At 46.8% G+C, this 22,707-nt stretch overlaps 1 protein-coding gene across 3 annotated transcripts in view; it reads left to right on the top strand.

The window, feature by feature from the left end:
• Positions 1 to 22,707, top strand: part of BDKRB2 (bradykinin receptor B2) — a 54,890-nt gene that overhangs the window by 11,842 nt on the left and 20,341 nt on the right. For 2 of the 3 annotated variants that reach the window (XM_040412078.1, XM_040412077.1), the window contains exon 2: positions 21,735 to 21,891. The exons of the other annotated variant lie outside the window; for it this stretch is intronic. The gene's annotated coding sequence lies outside the window, so the exon portion shown is untranslated. The remainder of the gene's footprint in view (positions 1 to 21,734; positions 21,892 to 22,707) is intronic. 3 annotated transcript variants of the gene reach the window in all.

Below are 22,707 nucleotides of genomic sequence, written 5' to 3'. Positions count from 1 at the left end.
AGCAATTAACGGAAGTCTGACGGCCTACCGGGCATCCTGCGGCCTCCTGCTGCCCGTCTTCCTGTGATTTACTAATGGGCGTATTTTCTTTGTTAATTATACACCCCTCCCATCACCTGTGTAGGTAATGGGAGTGGGAGATGTTGTCATGAGGGGAGGAGTATATCCCTCTATATAAACCAGGCCATTTTGTATACCTGTATCTGCTGATGGAGGCATGCTAGCCGCAACGCGTCCAGGATTGTGGACATTTCTAATTTGATGAAATAAATATCCTATTGATTGAAGACACGACTGCTGGGATTTTCCTTGAATATATGTGGATTTCATTCCTATCCCGTGCAAACAGAGTGAGTGCCGACTATTTTTCTTGTGATTCCTGTGGGCACTGACTGCCAAGGAGGCCAATTTGCAGACGTTGAGCGATAGATGTTGCTTGGCTGCCACATGCACTTATCACTAGAGGTGTTGGTTGTCAACAAGGTTAAGTAGTCAGAAGTTGTCAGACCAGTCCAGGTCACCCCAGTCTGTCATTGGCAGCACAGACTACGCGCCGCCTGTAGCTAAAGTGGAGCAACATACTTAAAGGGTATGTACATCATTGCACCTAAAAAAAAAACTAAAAATTAAAAAAAAACTGCTAATTATCAGTTAACCCCTTTCTGCCCCTGACATACTATTACTATGCTGCATCGTCGGTCGGGAATGGGTCCACGATCCGCAAGATTCAGTCCGCACCGCAAAAAAATAGAACATGTTATACTTTTTCGCTGTGCGGAGGCACGGACCGAGATCCCACGGCCGCGCTTCCGCTCTGTGCCTCCGCTCTGCGCCGTATCTTGCGGATTGCGGACCCGTTCAAGTGAATGGATCTGCATCTGTGGTACGGAGCGCACACAGCCGGTGCCCGTATATTGCGGACCCGCTGTTTGTGGCCGCGCACATTGCAGGAGCCCGTAGTGACAGATTTCATGTACGTTCCTGGCGATATTAAACGTGCCTCCTGATCTCGGAGAACCCCTCGAAGAGTCCTGATTTACGGATCGGCTGGGGACACTTCTTGAGAGTTTTTCCTGCTTCCCTGACTCATTTTTTTATGAGAAACGTTCATGGGAAATGGATGAAACCCCTGAAATTTACACTATAAATTAATGAGAAGTTTTTCTGAATTTCCATGACTTACCGCAAGTGCATTTTAAAGGGATATTCTGGATTCATCTTGTTATCCCTTATGCCCAGATTAGGGAATAACTACTTGAATAATATGGGCCTGACGCTGGGACCCTCGCCGATCATGAGAAGGCGGGCCCGGTCCCCCATGGGGACCCCTGAAATTAGCTGCGGGGAGAGCCTCGTGTGCCATAGAGATGAATGGAGCTACGGTGCACATGCTCGGCCCGCTGCTCCATTTTGGGAGCTCCTGTTCCCATCTGACCCTCACCGATCGAAGAGCTATCCCCTATCCTGTGGATGGAGGAAAAAGTAACCGGAATACCCCTTTAATACAAAATATGTTCTTGAGATGCTCTACAAGACGTCAGATAGTCTCATCAGGACTGTGAGGATCTGAAGTTCTCAGGGGTCAGCGAGCGCCGGGGAGCGGAAATATCGCAAGTTGTGGGGGGGCATTGGCTCTCCTTAGGGAGACGAGCTGTGTATGGAGACTGTGGCAATGCTCCATGGGAAAATAATATGCAAAGGAGATCCCCCCCCCCCTCACTTATATTACACGGCTTGGATGGTGGCAGTTCACCTTGGGGAGACCCGGCTGGTGTAGGTAGTCTTACAGGCAATGCTCTATGGGAAAAATATGCAGATTAGCTCTCCTCCAGAAGGATGAAAGCGGACTCTCTAGTGCCCCCTATAGGTGCAACAAGCAACCTGTCACAATATATGGATCTACACCTGCAACCTTATGTCAAAAACCTAACTACAGGGAGTGCAGAATTATTAGGCAAGTTGTATTTTTGAGGATTAATTTTATTATTGAACAACAACCATGTTCTCAATGAACCCAAAAAACTCATTAATATCAAAGCTGAATATTTTTGGAAGTAGTTTTTAGTTTTTTTTTAGTTTTAGCTATTTTAGGGGGATATCTGTGTGCAGGTGACTATTACTGTGCATAATTATTAGGCAACTTAACAAAAAACAAATATATACCCATTTCAATTATTTATTTTTACCAGTGAAACCAATATAACATCTCAACATTCACAAATATACATTTCTGACATTCAAAAACAAAACAAAAACAAATCAGTGACCAATATAGCCACCTTTCTTTGCAAGGACACTCAAAAGCCTGCCATCCATGGATTCTGTCAGTGTTTTGATCTGTTCACCATCAACATTGCGTGCAGCAGCAACCACAGCCTCCCAGACACTGTTCAGAGAGGTGTACTTTTTTCCCTCCTTGTAAATCTCACATTTGATGATGGACCACAGGTTCTCAATGGGGTTCAGATCAGGTGAACAAGGAGGCCATGTCATTAGATTTTCTTCTTTTATACCCTTTCTTGCCAGCCACGCTGTGGAGTACTTGGACTCGTGTGATGGAGCATTGTCCTGCATGAAAATCATGTTTTTCTTGAAGGATGCAGACTTCTTCCTGTACCACTGCTTGAAGAAGGTGTCTTCCAGAAACTGGCAGTAGGACTGGGAGTTGAGCTTGACTCCATCCTCAACCCGAAAAGGCCCCACAAGCTCATCTTTGATGATACCAGCCCAAACCAGTACTCCACCTCCACCTTGCTGGCGTCTGAGTCGGACTGGAGCTCTCTGCCCTTTACCAATCCAGCCACGGGCCCATCCATCTGGCCCATCAAGACTCACTCTCATTTCATCAGTCCATAAAACCTTAGAAAAATCAGTCTTGAGATATTTCTTGGCCCAGTCTTGACGTTTCAGCTTGTGTGTCTTGTTCAGTGGTGGTCGTCTTTCAGCCTTTCTTACCTTGGCCATGTCTCTGAGTATTGCACACCTTGTGCTTTTGGGCACTCCAGTGATGTTGCAGCTCTGAAATATGGCCAAACTGGTGGCAAGTGGCATCTTGGCAGCTGCACGCTTGACTTTTCTCAGTTCATGGGCAGTTATTTTGCGCCTTGGTTTTTCCACACGCTTCTTGCGACCCTGTTGACTATTTTGAATGAAACGCTTGATTGTTCGATGATCACGCTTCAGAAGCTTTGCAATTTTAAGAGTGCTGCATCCCTCTGCAAGATATCTCACTATTTTTGACTTTTCTGAGCCTGTCAAGTCCTTCTTTTGACCCATTTTGCCAAAGGAAAGGAAGTTGCCTAATAATTATGCACACCTGATATAGGGTGTTGATGTCATTAGACCACACCCCTTCTCATTACAGAGATGCACATCACCTAATATGCTTAATTGGTAGTAGGCTTTCGAGCCTATACAGCTTGGAGTAAGACAACATGCATAAAGAGGAAGATGTGGTCAAAATACTCATTTGTCTAATAATTCTGCACTCCCTGTAGTTATCTCCGTGATTCCTTCCAACTCATTTGTGACCTCCAAACAATTGAGTGGCAGGAAACCTATGCATTCCTTACTATGGATGTTACAGCCCTTTATACAAATATACAACACGATCTTAGAAAGGGACCCCAACCTCAAACCCCCACAAATACAATTTCTGTTGGATAACCTACGATTCGTACTCGAGAATAACTACTTCATATACCATGGGACAACATAGCGCCAATGTAAAGGGACCGCGATGGGGACGAGAGTGGCGCCGCCATTCGCAAATCTATTTATGGGGGAATTTGAAAGAACAAACATTGCCAACCATCCCGTCTATAAGGCTACATGCACACGACCGTATGTGTTTTGCGGTCCGCAAATTGCGGATCCGCCCAAAAAACGGATGACGTTCCTTATGGCATCCTTTTTTTGTTTTGCGGATCCGTTTTTTTTGCGGATCCATTGTAATAATGCCTATCCTGGGGGACGTGTCCAGATGCCGACTGTGATGGCTGCTTGAAGGAGCTGCTCCCGTCTGCACCGCAACTTTCTGGCCAGCTACACATCCTTCTGTGATCTTATGGGGAAGCAAATGGCATCGAAAAAGACCCCTAACCCTCCCCGATCCCCCTCACCTACTAGGACACTTGAGCAGTGCTGGGATCGCACACCGGGTCCGGCACAGAGGGCCTCCCGCCATTCCTCCCTCCCCCCGCTGGATTCCTGCGCCTTGACTAGGGAAAGGGACTCAGCGCTACTCACCCCTGCTGGATCTCTTCCAGGAACCGGGCCGCCGTCCACAGTGTCTCCACGCGGATCCTCTGACCTGGGGCTCTCACCGGCCGCTCCGGATTTTCGGCCCACTGCTGCTGGAAGGAGGGATCCCGCCATGATGGCTCCTGGATCCATCTCTCAGGGGGCGACTGCAATTAAAGGTACTGTGACCACTAGGGGACGGCATATTATCCCAGGGGACCCTACATCCAGCCTCTCTGGGACCCCCCCACATGAGCCCCGGCAAAATATGCAGTCCCCAGCCCCTCCATTGCTGGACCAGGGAGACAGCAGCTCTCCCTTCTGACATCTGGGCCAGATCCCCAAGCCCTCCATCACTTGTCGTTATGGACCCCCCACCCCTGCCTGAACCTCCACAGCCCTGGGCGAGCTATTTTAGTCGCTTTCCTACAAAAGATGACTTTCAGGTTCTTATTTCTGAGGTTACGGAAGCCTGCAGAGCTGAAATTGCGGCCGTTCGCACCGATATTAAACAGGTGGTGGACCGGGTTGACTCCCTAGGAAATGCCTATGACGATACCAGGCAATATATTTCCACGCTTCATGAATCCATTTCTGCCAAAACTGCTGTGCTCAGGGGTATGGGGCGGCATTTAGAGGACTTGGATAACAGAGGGCGCCGGAACAACAACCGAATACGGGCTCTTCCAGAGGCTACCGGCGACGAAGATCTCTTTGCTACACTGGAAGCCATCTTTAACATGATCCTGGGGCAACCATCTTCGCACAAGATCAAGCTGGACAGAGCTCATATTGCACTCAAACCTAAGGGATCTGCTGTGCGTCCTAGGGACGTCATTTGTTGTGTCCACGATTTTGCCCTTTAAAGAATCCATCATGGCTAAGGCGAGATCTCTACGCAACTTGTTGTTTCGCCGAGACCCCGCGCCTGCGCACTCAGTCCGTTAGCCGGCGTATGCGCATTAATTACTGTGATGCCGTACAAGGAATTGGCATCGCAGTGCGCATGCGCCGGCCGACGGACTGAGTGCGCAGGTGCGGGATGTTGAAACAGACTGAAATGTTGATGACAGACTCCCTTTAAGTCGGACATTGTGTTCTTACAAGAAACACACTTTGATGGCAGCTCCTCCCTCCATTTTGCCTCTCACCTTTATCCTACCGCTTACTCGGCTACTCACAGCCATCGGAGGGCAGGTGTTGCCATCTTGGTGTCTGCACAGTGTCCCCTCAGGATTGAATCTTCAATATTAGATCCACAGGGCCGTTACATTATACTCCGGGGCCGTTTGGTGGATAGACCTATTATCTTGTATAACATTTATGCACCAAACACATCCCAGTTTCGCTTTCTCGGCTGAATTTTCCGCAAGGTGTCTGGTGGGGGTGCGGACTCTTCGGGGCCCCTGGTCCTCCCTAGGTGGAGATTTTAATGCAGTGTTCTCTGAATCGATGGATCGTCTGGCTCTTCCAGGTAGACCAATACCCTCGACACAGCAGCGCTTAGCCAGAGATTTTCGTAAACTGGTGCGGAAATACTCTCTGTATGACCTCTGGCGCCTCACCTTTCCCACCGATAGGTCCTTCTCCTTTTACTCTGCCCCACTTGGTTCACACACCCGTATTGATTACCTCTTTGGTACCATTTCAACCCTCAGATTATTGGAAGGAGCGGACATGGGCCAAATCACCTGGTCAGACCATGCTCCTGTACTAGTTGACATTAGTAGTGGGTCGGGCCATGTACGCCATTGCCACTGGAGACTTAATGACTCCCTCCTGAAAGAACCTACCATTAGGGAGGAATTACGTGAACGTCTGAAGACGTATTTTGAACTAAATGATGGATCGGTAGGGGATGTCCGCCCTTTGTGGGAAGCGCATAAAGCGGTCATGAGGGGTCATTGTATCGCAATAAGGTCGAAATTAAAGAAGGACTCGACTGCCTTAGTCAAGACCATTCAGTCCCGCCTTCAAACACTAGAAGGCAAGATGGCTGCTCACCCCTCACGCTGCACACTGAGACAAATTGTAGATACTAGGACCCAATTGAAGACCCTAGCCTTAGGTCGCGTCAGTAAGTTATTACTTTACACACGACAGCGCTATTATGCCTGGGGGAACAAACCCCACACTTTGCTGGCCAGACAACTTAGGAACCACAGCTCCCAAACGGGGCCGAGTGCTATTAGGGGATCAGACGGAACAATCCACTATGACCCCCGGGTCATAGCGGAGCAGTTCTCAGCCTAGTATTTTTCCCTGTATAACTTACCCTCCGACCTTCCTGCGGATGAAGGACTGAGAGATAGTACACTCCGGTCTTATTTAGCATCCTGTCGCCTTCCTACCTTATCAGCTTCCGACCTTGCCGTTCTTAATAGTCCGATCATGCCGGAGGAGATTGGGGAGGTGGTGGAACATCTACCCGAGGGTAAATCCCCAGGGCCTGATGGCTTTTCGTACAAATATTATAAGACCTTTAAGGCTGAACTAATCCCTCACTTAGTTACCCTATTCAATAATTTCCTAGCGGGCAATGTAGTGCCTGCCCCAATGTCCCACTCATATCTCACGATGATTCCGAAGCCTGGGAAGGATCCGCACGAATGTCCTAACTATAGGCCCATTGCCCTACTTAACTCAGACCTTAAGATTTTCACCAAAACCCTAGCTACCCGACTAAACGTCTTTCTCCCCTCCCTGATTCATAAAGATCAGGTGGGATTTGTCCCGGGCCGTCAGGGGGCCGACAACACACGAAGAAATATTGACCTGATAGATGTCATATCTCGCTCGGGTGAGGAGGCATTACTTCTTAGTTTGGATGCAGAAAGGGCATTCGACCGTTTAGGTTGGCCATTCCTCTTTGCTACCCTCCAGGCTTACTGCCTTTCTGGCCCGTTTGTTAGAGCTATTCATAGTCTATTCTCCTCACCCACAGCGACGATCAGACTGCCTCATGCTCAATCTTGACCCATAAACATTGCTAATGGAACGAGGCAGGGTTGCCCCCTATCTCCCCTACTTTTTGCCATGTGTATCGAACCCCTGGCGGCCAAGATCAGGGCTTGCCCGGATATTAGAGGTGTTATGGTCAAGGATAGGGAGTTTAAGCTATCGCTATATGCTGATGACATTCTCCTTACCCTTACCAAGCTTCACATTTCCCTACCAAACCTCCACTCCATCTTACAGGAGTTTGGTCGTCTCTCGGGGTATAAGGTCAACACTCATAAAACTGAAGCCCTCCCTCTTAATCTTTCTCGGACGGCCCTGAGCTCTCTCAAAGTGAACTTCCCTTTCCATTGGAAGACGGATTCACTGCGATATTTGGGGGTTGACCTCACTCCCCGATATGGCGAGCTTTACAAAGCTAATTTCCCACGCATATATGCAAAGATTAGGGGTCTTCTAGATAGGTGGCACCCTCTCCCACTCTCTCTCATGGGGCGTATTGCTGCGACTAAAATGACGATCCTGCCCAAGCTTTTGTACCTTTTTTGAGACCTTACCGATTAAAGTCCCCCTTAAAGACCTGAGATCCACTCAATCCCACCTCCTTAGATTCATATGGGCGGGAGGGCGGCACAGAATCCCGAGGTCGGTTCTTCTATCTAGTAGGCACCGGGGCGGTCTGGGGGTTCCGGACCGATCTAAATATTACTGGGCAGCCCAGCTACGCTCTGTCACAGCCTGGGCTTCCTTGCACCCTTATTTTGTCTGGATGCAGGTAGAAAGACTCTGGCTGGCTCCTGTACACCCTAACTCCATGCTATGGGCCGGGCCTGACAGGACTCCGCCAGCCAAGGAATTCCTAGGGCCCATGGCGTGTACCAGACGCATCTGGCAGCAGTGCAGTAGTAAATTCCCTCTGGAGTCCACTCATTCCGCCATGACCTCCTTCTTATATCAAGGAATTGAGAGATACAGGTAGAGGGATGGCCCTCAAATCATAGGTTGTGCGTGGAAAAGAATATTTATTATGGAATGGCTGATTGAGCCAAATAGCAATAATATAGGATATTACAGTGTTAAGAAGTTCAAGTAAAATAATGGGACTTAAGCGTCCACGTGTGATGTTCCCGCCCGCGGGGCTGTTCGCTCTGGCTCTTTGTTACTGCTGCTTTTTCGTCACTTCCGGTGACGTCACCCGCGCTTGCTAGCTCTCCCGCTCGATTTCTTGTCAGCGTTCCACGTGGAGGCTGATGGCGGGAAAATGCTGCAGCTTTCAAAAATGAAGTAGTTTGCTCCGGAGCTTCTTTACAAACTTTAGGATCCTTTTGTTATAGCTAGCTGGTTTGAGTGTGGCTAACTCAATACCCCAACGTCCAGATAAGAGTGGTGAAAATTCCCAAACATTCCTAACTCAAATTTTCACCACTCCGTATCTGGAAGTTGGGGTATTGAGTTAACCCTGCATGCAACTTTTTAATAACAATTCCACTTTCTGAGTCTCAGTAAGCCGCCTACACATATACTCCTTCTTATATCACCCCTCGCTTCCTGCTAGTCTTATCACGTCTACAACGAGACCATGGTTTCAACGGGGGGTGTTTCGGTTCGCTGATATTGTGGACCCCTTCACTAGGGTCCTCCTGCCGTTTACTACCCTACAGGCCAAATATGATCCCCCCCCCCTCCTCCAACTTCTTTTATATCCAGATTAGGCACTTTGCCCAGTCCATCTTTTCGGGGGTCACGGTTTCCCTTCCGACCCCCTTCGAGCGGATATGCATGGAAGGGGTACATGCGAAACGTTTAATTTCCGAGATTTACTCCCTTTCCTGATTGGGTCCAAAGGCATTCCTACATGGTGCGGTGGGAGGAATATCTGGGGAGGGCCTTGCCGGACTCACTCTGGCACCTTATATGGAGGGGGGCAGCGAAATCATCTATGTCGGTACTTCTGATCAGGAGAACCAATATAAGATCTTAATGTACTGGTATCACACTCCTGACCTCCTCCATAGAATGAATCCAGTAGTTCCGGGTGATTGTTGGAGATGTGTCTTACATCGGGGTACATTGCCTCACATTTTTTGGGATTGTCCCAAGGTAGGCCCTTACTGGACTGAAGTAGGCGCCCTCCTGAGCGATGTTTTTGGAATTGAAATCCGACCGGAACCTGTGTCCTTCCTGCTTAATGTGGTCCCCATACAAGTTAAAAAACATGCACCCAAGCTGCTGCTACTGATACTAACAGCAGCTCGTGGTCTAGTCTCTCGAGCCTGGAAAAGCCCCGACCCACCACGGGTCTCTGATTTGTATGCCAGGGTGATGGAGGTCCGAACAATGGAGTATTCCACTGCTATGTTTCAGGACAAAATGGCTCTCTTCAATTCCATATGGGACATATGGGATACTTACTGGGCCACTAGGCAACCTTGAAGATCTCTGGTGGAAGGATTGTTCCCCCCCCCCCCCCCCCCCCCCTCCCTTTTTTCTTTTTTTTCTTTTTTCTGTCTTTGTCTATGTCATTTGTCATGTCTGTTGGCTATTTGTTGGGTATTACTGGTTGAGAAACTTTGGGCCTTAGGGTCCTTATGGCTATCTCGCTTCTACCTGATGTTTGTTTCTTTAAGATATATTGCACAGCAGTTCTTCCTCGGCTGGTTACAGATGGACGCAGTCTCAGTCAGTTTAATTCAATGCTTTATTTTTGTTCGATCTTCAATGCTTCATCACTGAATATTATCAAGTGTTACATATGTCCATCCAATATGTATGTGATATATTGTGTATTATCCTTTCCTTGTACTCCTGTGCACTATGCTATTGTAAAAGTGTATTCACGTTTCTGTTTTATACCATAATAAACATACAATAAAATAATAATGCCTATCCTTGTCCGCAAACTAGAAAAAAATAGGACATGCACTATTTTTTTTGCGGAGCAACGGAACGGACTTACTGATGCGGACAGCACACGGTGTGCTGTCTGCGTTTTTTGCGGACCCATTGAAATGAATGGGTCCGCATCCTATCCGCAAAAAAAAAACGGATCGGACACGGAAACAAGATACGATTGTGTGCATGAGGCCTAAAGATCATATTGTATACTTTTTAAAAGCTACAGTCAGGTCCATAAATATTGGGACATGGACACAATTCTAACATTTTTGGCTCTATACACCACCACAATGGTTCTGAAATGAAGCAAACAAGATGTGCTTTACCTGCAGACCGTCAGCTGTAATTTGAGGATATTTACATCCAAATCAGGTGAACGGTGCAGGAATTACAGCAGTTTCCATATGTGCCTCCTACTTGTTAAGGGACCAAAAGTAATGGGACAGAATAATAATCATAAATCAAACTTTCACTTTTTAATACTTGGTTGCAAATCCTTTGCAGTCAATTACAGCCTGAAGTCTGGAACGCATAGACATCACCAGACGCTGGGTTTCATCCCTGGTGATGCTCTGCCAGGCCTCTACTGCAACTGTCTTAAGCTCCTGCTTGTTCTTGGGGCATTTTCCCTTCAGTTTTGTCTTCAGCAAGTGAAATGCTCAATCGGATTCAGGTCCGGTGATTGACTTGGCCATTGCAGAACATTCCACTTCTTTCCCTTAAAGAACTCTTTGGTTGCTTTTGCAGTATGCTTTGGGTCATTGTCCATCTGCACTGTGAAGCGCCGTCCAATGAGTTCTGAAGCATTTGGCTGAATATGAGCAGATATTATTGCCCGAAACACTTCAGAATTCATCCTGCTGCTTTTGTCAGCAGTCACATCATCAATAAATACAAGAGAAGCAGTCCCATTGGCAGCCATACATGCCCACACCATGACACTACCACCACCATGCTTCACTGATGAGGTGGTATGCTTAGGATCATGAGCAGTTCCTTTCCTTCTCCATACTCTTCTCTTCCCATCACTCTGGCACAAGTTGATCTTGGTCTCATCTGTCCATAGGATGTTCTTCCAGAACTGTGAAGGCTTTTTTAGATGTAGTTTGGCAAACTCTAATCTGGCCTTCCTGTTTTTGAGGCTCACCAATGGTTTACATCTTGTGGTGAACCCTCTGTATTCACTCTGGTGAAGTCTTCTCTTGATTGTTGACTGGGACACACATACACCTACCTCCTGGAGAGTCTTCTTTAAATGTGTTGGCTGTGTCAAGAAACAGAAGCAGCGCCACTACCATCCACAGGCGGTGTATGGTATTGCAGCCTTCAAGTCAGTCATGCTGCGATAACAGCTAGGGATGAGCCAATCGACTTCGGATGAAACATCCGAAGTCGCTTCACATAAAACTTTGTTCCAATACTGTACGGAGTGAGCGCTCCGTACCTTATTAGAATGTATTGGCTCCGATGAGCTGAAGTTATTACTCGCGAGACTTGACGTAATAACTTCATAAATTGATTTGTACTGTAAAAAAAAAAAAATCCCGAACTCTGGTTTGGTTCCCTAATAACAGCTATAGACGAGCTGTTCCGGGGAAAGCTTACTGCTTTTAATGTAATTCTTTAGAATCCTTCTGGAGAATTACAGTGTAGCTGGAAATGCAAAAATAGAAATTCTATGGAATTAGCAATAAACTGCCTCCAGACCGCCTAATGCATGATCGCATTCCGGAGGCGGCAGCTCCACACAGAGTCACACATATACGCGTCATCTCGCGAGACGCAAGATTTCGCTCAAAGCCGGCCCGCGCATGCGCATCGCGGGCCGGCAAAAGTTACAGGACAAGTTCTGATCGTCGCTGGCAGGTTGATGATTTTCAAAAAAAATCACAAGCCATTTAACACCTTATATTTATAAATATAAGGTGTTAAATGGCTTCTCTGCTCCTCTGCTGGTCCTTTTTGGTCGGTTGGTTCCAGCAGAGGAGCAGACTGAACTGTGAGTACCCACCAACACTACACTTAGCCCCAGATCACCCCAATTAACCCCTTGATCACCCCTTGATCGCCCCTGTCAATCACTAGTGAAAGGGAAAAAAGTGATCAGTGTAAACTGTCACTTTTTTATTCACTAGTATTGACTGATAGTTTTAGGATAGTTTAGGCCCCTTGGTTAGGTAGTTAGCGATCGGTTAGCGCCCAGCCCACCGCACCGCGGTCACTGATTCGCTGATTAACGTATCGCTAATCAGCATTTGTACTTTTATAGTATCTGTAAGTGATCAAAACTGATCACGGTCAGATCTATAATAGTATCAGTGTCACCTTAGCTCGCCCTCCACCCAAAAGGCAGTGTTTGCCCGATCAGGCCTGATCGGTCGCCCACACGTGCGTTCACCCACGCCCGCCCTACCGCAGTGACAAAAAATATATATTTTTTTTGATAACTGCACATTCATTTTACGATAAAAAAATCTGTTTTGATATTTTTTATCAACCGCAGCGGCCTCCGGTACTTCGCTAGCCTCCCCTTTGTAAGACAGGCTTGCTTTTTTTCTTGGGTAGTCTCAGGGAATACCCCTAAATTTAGTAGTCCAAATGTCAAACAGGGGGTATTCTTCTGAAGAGGCCTACAGGATTCTGACCCAGTCGGATGAGGAGTGGGAACCCTCATCTGACGAATCTAGCGGGTCAGAATATGAACCTGTGGAAAGCAGTGGCTCTCTGACCCAAAGTTCGGACGAGGAGGCGGAGGTCCCTGGCAGCACCAGGCGTACCCGGCCCCGTGTCGCTAGACCACAGGTTACGCAGGATCCGCTTCAAGAGCAGCAGAGTGGGGCTGTCGCTGCCGGATAACGTGGTGAGGCATACACCAGCAGCGCAGCCCTTCCTGGACCTAGTACCAGCACTGCCGTACAACATGGTGACGTGGCGAGCACCAGAAGGGCAGTTGAAGCTGGTACGGTGGCACGTGCATTAGTTCCCCCGTCGCAGCACAGACAGGCCCGTAGAGCCCCTAGAGTCCCTGAGGTGCTGGCAAACCCTGAATGGCAGTCACCAACTTCAGCCGCACCTGTAGTTCCCCCTTTCACCGCCCAGTCTGGAGTTCGGGTTGAGACGGCTCAAATCGGTTCGGCCCTGGGATTTTTTGAGCTGTTCTTGACTGCGGAGCTCTTAGACTTAGTCGTGGCAGAAACAAATCGGTATGCCACACAATTTATAGCCGCCAACCCGGGAAGCTTTTATGCCCAGTCTTTCCAGTGGAAACCAGTCCAAGTTTCCGAATGAAAAAAAATTCTGGGCCTTCTCCTCAACATGGGTCTAACCAAAAAGCATGAATTGCGGTCATATTGGTCCACGAACCCAATTCATCACATGCCCATGTTCTCTGCTGCTATGTCCAGGGCACGATTTGAGGCCACTTCTCACAGCTCAGGGTTTGCTACAACTGTATCCAGTCAAAAATGTTGTGAGCAGCAGAGCAAGTCTCTTTCCCGCTACATTTTACCTGCACTGATACATTGTATCACTGTGGAGTTCAGACTTTTTACTGGAGCTGTAGTGGTTGGATACGTTGTAACAAACCTTCAGAAACTCCTTTGAGCTTCAGGATGTTGACAAGAATGTCCCCATTCACAGACAGCAAGCAGAGATCTTGAAAAGTGTAAAAAATTTACATTTTCATTTACTTACAATTGTACACTGTCTTTTGGCGTAAAAATAGTTGCAAGACCCCTTTGAGTGACTTTTTTTTATGCAGTCCTTACCCCTTGGGAGTGGCAGGGGCCACGCCATGGGCCCTGGAATATTTACTTAACATTTATATCAGTTTTAGGTGTAAAAGTAGCCGAAAAACGACTCCACTCTGCTCCAGTTAGGAGCTTCGGATGTGCAATGGTTACTTTGTTATATGCAATGGTTTTTGTTCTTCCGAAACCCGGCATTTGTGGCGGACCTCATTGCAGTCGGTGGGCACCTGACGGTGAAGTAGAGGATCCGATAGGCTGCTGTGTGCCGGGACAGCCTGCCGGATCTCCTAAATGGAGAGGTCAACGCGGCTTAAGTTTTTCATGACAGTTGCACAGAGCTGGAGGATGCACGTATTCTCATTATCAATTAGGCGCTAATGGACACTTGCGGTACTTTTCTTGTTGGGGCAGGTGGGGGGGTCATCACTGTGTAACTTTCCACCACCCGCTTGCATTGTTTTCTAGTTTTTTCTTTACTACCCCGCCCTTTACTCGTGTCCTGCCGTGAATAGATATCACAGACGTGGCTGCGGTGTTTACAGACTGTAAAGAAGGGATGATGTGCAGAAAAGCGTTCACGGGGACGGTCACTGCCGGCGTCCTGTTTATCTGGCAGCAGAGCTGCGATCCCGATAACGCCTCACTGCTTGAACAAACTTCTGTCCTGATATGATGTGTGAAATCAGTAAAGGAACAGAAGTGTATGGGGGGGGGGGGGGGGAGTAAGAATCCGTGGGGTAGTTCATACATGAGTTTTCAGCCTGGGAGAGCAGCAGTGCCTGGGCCCCCCTTATCTCTCCTGCCAGTTCTTTCCTAATCTGCTGCATCATGACCACAAACAGCGCTGGGGTCTGGCCGCCATCTTATATGCCATGTCTCTTGTATTCCATGCCCCTTACCCTGAGGGCACTGCTCTGTCTCCTATACAGTCATCTGGAGGTGTCGCCCCCTAGTGGCAGCTTAATTCTGCATTGCCTTAGGCTGGGGCTACACGGTGAGGCTCCCCGCACACAGGTGCATGCTGGGAAACAAAACTTTTATTTATTTATTTATTTATTTTTTGTTGAGAAAGAAAAAGCAAACAAAATTATTTTCTATACAGTTTAGTCTTCAACATTAATTAATTTCTCATTTTAACCCCAATACTTACCCCCCCTCCTCCCTCCCCATTCCTTGCGATGCGTCTCCCATCCTGTCCGTCACCGAAGACGGAGAAAGGATAACGGTGGGGTGAAGGCAGGAAAACGTAAAGTTTCCAAATCCCCCATATCTTATTCCAGTTCTCCTCGCCATTTCCTTGTTTATATAAGATTCTCTCATATCTCTTAATCTCATTGACCAGATTTAACCATTTAGGCTGCATTCACACGTCCGTGCTGTGTTGCGGACCCGCAAATTGCGGGTCCGCAACACATCAGCCCGGCACCCCCATAGAAATGCCTATTCTTGTCCGCAAGCTGCGGACAAGAATAGGACATGCTCTAGTTTTTGGCGGAGCTGCGGACCCAAAGATCGGGGCCGCGCTCCACAATTGCGGCTGCAGACAGCACACTGTGTGCTGTCCGCATCCATTCCGTCCCCATAGAGAATGAATGGGTCCGCACCCGTTCCGCAAAATACAGACACACTAGAACCAACCTCACGTGATTAAACGTCTTGCCAAAAAGAGTATTTTAATCAAAAGGAATCTTCTATACTTGTCACAAATACTTTGGGTCAGATCTCCCAGAATCCAACAGTCCACCGTATGTGGAATCACTATTTTCAGTTTTTGGGTAATAATTTTAGCTATTCTATTAATCGTGTACAAAACCAAAACAAGTGAATCACCTTGCGGGCAATTAGCCGTACTTCTCATTATTTTCCCCCAATCATCTGGTTGGATCCGTAAAACAGATTCCCAAGCCTTCTGTCCGGGGAACCATATACTATTAAATAGTGTTCCAAGAAGCAATTTATAAAAGTGAGAAATGTTAAACTTCTGCCCGACTTTCCTATTAAATCATTCAAAGGTGTAACCGTATCTATTTGTAACGGGAATCTCCCCTTTACACTAAAAAGTGCCGAACGTGGCTGCAAGTACCGAAACCAAGATACATTGTTTGTTTGCTTTGTGTCAACTCCAAAAAAAAGACGCCGATCTCCATAACTCTGCACTTGTGCAACACACAGAATATTGTTTTTCTGCCAATATCAGCGAAATCATCCAACTCCTGTAGATGGTAATCCTGCCAAAGAGGCGTAGACTGAAGAGATCCTTTTATTCCCATCCAACCTCTAAGGCCCCTTTCACACGAGCGAGTTTTCCCGCGCGGGTGCAATGCCTGATGCGAACGCACTGAATCCGGACCCATTCATTTCAATGGGTCTGTGTACATGAGCGTTGTTTTTCACGCATCAGTTCTGCGTTGCGTGAAAATCGCAGCATGTTCTAGATTCTGGGTTTTTCACGCACCGCTGGCCCCATAGAAGTGAATGAGGCTGCCTGAAAAACACATCGCATCCGCAAGCAGGTGCGGATGCGATGCGTTTTTCACTGATGGTTGCGAAGAGATGTTGTTTGCAAACCTTCAGTTTTTTTATCGCGCGCGTGAAAAATGCATCAAAGCGCATTGCACCCGCGCGGAAAAAACCGAACCACTGAATGCAATCGTCGACAAAACCGACTGAACTTGCTTGTGAAATGGTGCGAGTTTTCCTGAACGTATCCGGACCTAATCCGTATTGTTCGTGTGAAAGGGGCCTCATACTGCTCCACGTCTTACTGAATAATTTTCTAGGTTCCCTATAATCCTGTAGAACTCTGGATAACGGCCCAGACTCCAGTAACGTAAACCGATTATAATCCTGTGCGGATCTACTTGGCAAATGCCTGCATAATGGACTCTCCTCCCAGTGATTAGAAAATAGGGAAGGTTCAGTCCTCCCTGTTCCATCGGCTTAGGGTCCATTCACACGTCCGCGGAACGGGTGCAGACTCATTCATTTTCAATGGGGCCGGAATTTGCTATCCGCATTTGCGGATCCGCATTTCCGCATCCATGTTTCCGTTTCCGCAAAAAAATAGAACATGTCCTATTAGATTAGGCATTTTCTATTATAGTGCTGGTGATGTACGGTCCACAAATTGCAGAACGCACATTGCCAGTGTCTGTGTTTTGCGGATCCGCAAAACACATACGGATGTGTGAATGGACCCAATTTGAGCCTCGCACACTTTCTTCCGCAGATCATTAATAATTCTCTCAATTAACTTAAAGAACTTCTCCTCGATCCACACTGCGGAGTTCCTAAGAACAGAGGAGTCGGGGGCGATATCACCATCTTCACCAGGGACGCTCTGTCCGCTCTAGATCAGGAAAGTCCGCGCCAAACCGCCACTTTTGCCCTCAACTTACTTATCAATGAGAATGAGATTTAGATGTAAATAATCTTCAACTTCAGGGGATATAATCATGCCCAAATATTCAAGTGAATCAGAAATCCTCAATAGAATAGTCTGCTCTATCCACTGGCAGAAATGTCGTCTTTGGCCAATTGATATCAAAACCCAAAACTGCACCAAAAACATTAACTATATAAATAAGTTCGGGCGGTGCGGTTTATAAAACACGTCATCCGCGTATAAAGAAATACGATCCTCTACTCCTAATATCCCAGACCCCTCAATCCCAGGGTCCTGCCTAGCTCTAGCAGCGAGGGGCTCAATATAAATATCGAATATCAACGGCGAAAGTGGACAACCCTGACGGGTGCCTCTATTTACAGAGAAGCTCCCGATGACATTCAATCTTGCCGTAGGGGACTTTTATACAAGAGCTTAACCAGATTTATAAATCTGGTACCAAATTCCATCCTTCCCAGAACCTTCCAAAGGAATTCCCACTCCACCCTGTCAAACGCCTCGGAGGCGTCCAGAGACAGAATGGAGCGAATAGGACGGAATGCACACGGAGTCATTTCCATTTTTTTCAAGCCCTATTGAAATGAATGTTTCCACATACGGACCTGTAAAAAAACGTTACGGAAGCGAAAGGAAAACCACAGCAGATTCTTAGCCCAGTATTTTTTTCCCTACAAATTATTCTGACTATTTACACCGTGGCATAAACGTGTGGAAAAAGTCCAAAAATTATGCTAAAAAAAGACTGGAGCGAAGTGCACTCGGCTTATATGGCCAGAACTGGGCTCCAAGAACTTCTACATGCTTTCAATATTTTTGCACTTTGCGCCACAAAGTAATCCAGCCAATAGAAGGTGTAAATTTAGTCGAGCCGCTCGGATGATTTTACTGCACCTTTAGGCTTCATGCACACGACTTCATCCGCAAGCGGCGGATCCGCAATATACAGGCGCCGGCCATGTGCACGCTGTATTCACGTGAATGGGTCTGCAATCTGGACTATACGGTGCAGGGCATGCATTACTTTTCTGCAGTGCGGACCATCAGATGTGGGTTGCGGACTTGCTACTTTTTTAACAAAATGAGCGGCCATAGCGGGAGAGTGCCGTGCCTGGCCTTGGATTTACGGAAGAAGCGGGTGTAAAATGATAGCGTAGATCTATAACCGCTCATACCTGGCATAGATTTGCATTTCTGGTGAACGGACATGCAAAGATGTGACCTGGTGACCGAGAGAACGACGAATTCCATGATATATTACAACATTTCACAGGAGAATGTAAGGGCCGTTTCCGTGACCTCGCGCTGAAGGGAAATTGGGTGATGCAATAAGACAGTGGCCCAAATCCCACAGTAAGGCCTATTGCACACGACCGGATGGCTTTTTCAGTGTTTTGCGGTCCGTTTTTCACGGATCCGTTGTTCCGTTTTTTTTGTATCCATTGTGTTTCCGTTCCGTTTTTTCCGTATGCCATATACAGTATACAGTAATTACGTAGAAAAAATTGGGCTGGGCATAAAATATTCAATAGATGGTTCCGCAGGAACGGATACGGAAGAAATACGGAGTTCATTTTTTTTTTTGCGGACCCATTGACTTGAATGGAGCCACGGAACGTGATTTGCGGGCAATAATAGGACATGTTCTATCTTTCAACGGAATGGAAAAACGGAAACGGAATGCTTACGGAGTACATTCCGTTTTTTTTGTGGACCCATTTAAATGGTTCTGTATACGGACTGTATAAGGAACGCAAAAAACGGGGCCAAAAAATTGTGGAAAAAGAAGAAAATTCATGTTTTGGACTGGAGATGATGTGACAGGACCTGAAGAAGGCTGCGCGCACTCAGAAAAAATGATGAATGGAGACGCAATGGTCCAAAATTCCTCCTCAACATTGTGCAAATCTTAGGGGTTCACTTACTTTTGGCCTCTACGCTCTGACTGCTTCCTCAATAACTGGTCATTATTTGTGTGTTGTTACATTGTATTTGTCTGTAACGTCCGACCACATATTTTATGTCATCAATGCAGAAATCCATGGTATTCCAAAGGAATGCACCAGGGGCGTGGCCAGCACTGGAAAGCTGAGGGGCACAGAGGAGTCAAGCCCCGCCCCTCAGTGCACTAATGTCCTTATTTGCATAAAAAGTATAAAAGTCTTTTATTTATTTATTTTTTACTCAGGAACACCAACAGATTTTCACAAGGCAAGTATCATTTTAATCAGTAGGATCAACTCTACCAGGTTGCAGGCCTGGACTAATAGGGTCGATCCTGCTGACAAGTGCTCTTTACAATCAAACATGGCAGTAAGCAGGGAATTTATGATGAGGCCTGCACCTAGCCATAAATTACATAAGTCAAGCAGCCTTGATAAACTAGGGTCAGTTTCCTTGCAGCGCCACCCCAGGGAGAAATGAAGCATTACATGGTGCCGTTCATACCAATGGGATGTCTGTGTAATGCAGGACTGGCCGGGTCCTCCAGAGGGAGAGACGCTCTTTGTAGCCGCTCCCCACTGTGGAAACGGAGGAGAGGACCCCACCCCTGTTTACCCCAAATTCTCTGACCGGGTGTGTGAGGATGAGCTTTCTAAACGGGAAGGTCCATTGTAAGGGCGAGGAGTGCACCACGCGCTCCTCCTAATCGGCTGCTGACTTTGGCAATCATCTCTTCCTGTTTTGACATCTGAACCATCACCTACCAGAGATACGTGGAATCGCTGCTCGCGTCGTGGCGTTTCTGTACGTACCTCGCGCGCGGCTTCTGTCCCAGTCATGCAGCAAATGCTTTCATGGTTTGGAATCAAAACAATTCAATGGGGTCGTATTCCAATAATGGGAGTTGTTGTACGATGGAGAGCAACTTTTTAATATACTTTGTATCAATTCCTTATTTGCAAGATCTCTTATTGCTGTCTGTGAGTGGAAGTGTTTGTGTTCACATGCAGAAAGCTTGTCCAGTTACCCCAGGACTAGTGATAAGAGCGATCTCTGATGCACTGTAACGAGCCGTGCGCCTGGCTCTGTTGGCCGTGATTAGGACAGGTGTTCGGTAATTGAATGCAAATAACAATGTTTCTATTCACTGACTGCAAGCAGAAATCTCTGAAGCAATAAGAGGTTGAAACAAAACTATCTTAGAATAATTAAATTGGATATTCTGATTTCAGTTTATTTCATCATATAAAAAGTTTAACGTTTTTTCAGTATACATTCTATAACAATTTCTTGCAGTTTTCAAGATCTCTGCTTGCTGTCATTCAATTGTAAGTTCATTGTTTAACTACAGTGGATAGAAATCTGCCCTGGTCACGTATGTAATTTCTGCAAAAACCATGGCTGGATTTGACCGCAACATGTGACTAGACCGTAACTGCACTGTCATGAGCTGTACATGACGAGCAGCACTGTAACTTTCTAGTACACTTTTTTTTTTTTTGTTCAAGACCTCTGCTGGCTGTCAGTGAATGAGAGCATTTTCATTTCCACTCAGAGGCTGAAAATCTTTACAGATCTAATACTTCTCACAGCTGAGAGTTTGCTACAATTGTATCCAGTCTAGAGGACTGGCTGCGAGCTAAATAGTCGGGGTTCCTGGCTGACACATTGTAGCGAACGATCAGGACAGGACAGGTTTGCGCTGCTGATTTATTTAGCTTGACTGGATGCAATCAAAGCAAACCCTTTAGGGCTCATGCACACGATCGTAGCCTGTTTTCCAATCTGCAAATTGCGGATCCGCAAAACATGGATACCGTCTGTGTGCGTTCCGCATTTTGCAGAATGGAGCGTCCTGCCCTCTATAGAGCTCTCCCCCCTACCCCCCTTGCCCCTAATATTGACAAAAATAGGACTTGTTCTGTTTTCTTGCGGGTGGCGAACATATGGATGCCGACAGCACGTGGAATTGCTGTCCACATCTTTTGCGGCCCTGTTGAAGTGAATGGGTCTGCATCCGACCCGCAAAAAAAAGGCGGATTGGATGCGGATTAAAAAATACGTTCCTGTGCATGAGTCCTTACTGTGAGACATGTTAGGTCTGTACAGATTTTCAGTTTATAGATGCAAACAAAAAATGTTTCCATTCACTGGCAGCAAGCAGTGATTGTTACAGTGGTGGAAAAAAAAAGCCTATAGTATATAACAGCCGGCCAATCCTCTGTAAGTTAAACATATCATCAGCAGCACAGATCTCTACCCCTGTCCTGATAGTTTGTTACATTTTACCTGCAATGATACATTATATCAGCCTGGAAGTCCAGTGTATTAATTGACAGTCATCAGAGATCTTGAAAACCACAAGGAGTTGATTCAGAAAGTTCTACAGCTTTTCATCATACACTGAATAAGCTGCCTTTGCTGAATCTGGTATGCCCCTTTAAGGTTTATTTATATAAAAGTAGAACCCCCCCCCCCCCCCCCCCCCCCACCTCCTTTAAGGTTGGATCCATTCAGCTCACACCAGCATCTTATTCTCCTAGGGCCACGTTCTGTATAAAAGCCACTATGTGGTCCCTCCTCTCGTACAGCCGAGGGAGTGATAAAGCGACTGAAGTCTTTGCCTAGATCTTGGCTCCGCAAAGAGTCAAAACCAGCAGAATCCCAGGAGCCGGCGCGACACATCTCACGACTTCCAAGGTAAGTCCCCAAGAGATGCAGGAAATAAGGGAGCGATGCACAGGATGGAAGAGGAAAGTCACCGAGCACAGCAGAGCCGAGTGCGCTGCACAGCTATTCTGTTACCTTTATAGATGGAGCAGGACTGAAGTGCAGGAGCTGCATCGTGTAGACAGGAGAACGCACAGCATGGTGCAAAAGCACGGTTTTATTAAGGGGGTGCAAAAATCTCATGGTGAAGCTTTTTTATTTATTTATTTTTATTTATTTATTTTTTGTAAAGAGGTCGTCTCAGTACAGCAAACTGCACTTATGTAGAAAAAGTCAATACAAGGCACTTACTAATGTATTGTGATTCTCCATATTGCCTCCTCTGCTGGCCGGATTCATTGTTCCAGTACATTATACACTACTGGCATCCAGGGGTTGCAGCGGTGACTGGGACAGGAGCGTCTGTGCATGCGGCGTCTGTGCACGCTCCTACGATTACGGCCACCAGAGAGGCCGGCGCTTTTTCCTATAGGGTGCAAGCGCGACCACCACTGATGGATTGCAGGGTGGTCTGTAACCATGGAAACGAGCAGTGTATAATGCGATGGAAAAATGAATCCGGCCAGCAAAGGAGGCAATATGGTTAATGGCAATACATTAGTAAGTGGCTTGTATTCACTTTCTCTACCTGATAAACGCCACTGGCTGAAGCGAGAGGACCCATTTAAGGAAGGAAAATAAAACCTTCTCCATCTTTGACAATTTGGACGTTTGCCTCTGCCTTATCGTCATTACTAATTCTAACATTTTCATGGCTCTTATCTGTTGCCAGAATGACCTGCCAAT

The sequence above is a fragment of the Bufo bufo genome, chromosome 11 (genome assembly GCF_905171765.1).
Source record: "Bufo bufo chromosome 11, aBufBuf1.1, whole genome shotgun sequence".
NCBI classification, from domain to species: domain Eukaryota; kingdom Metazoa; phylum Chordata; class Amphibia; order Anura; family Bufonidae; genus Bufo; species Bufo bufo.
Note: the sequence above shows the minus strand (reverse complement) of the source record. Positions and strands in the feature narration are given on the sequence as shown.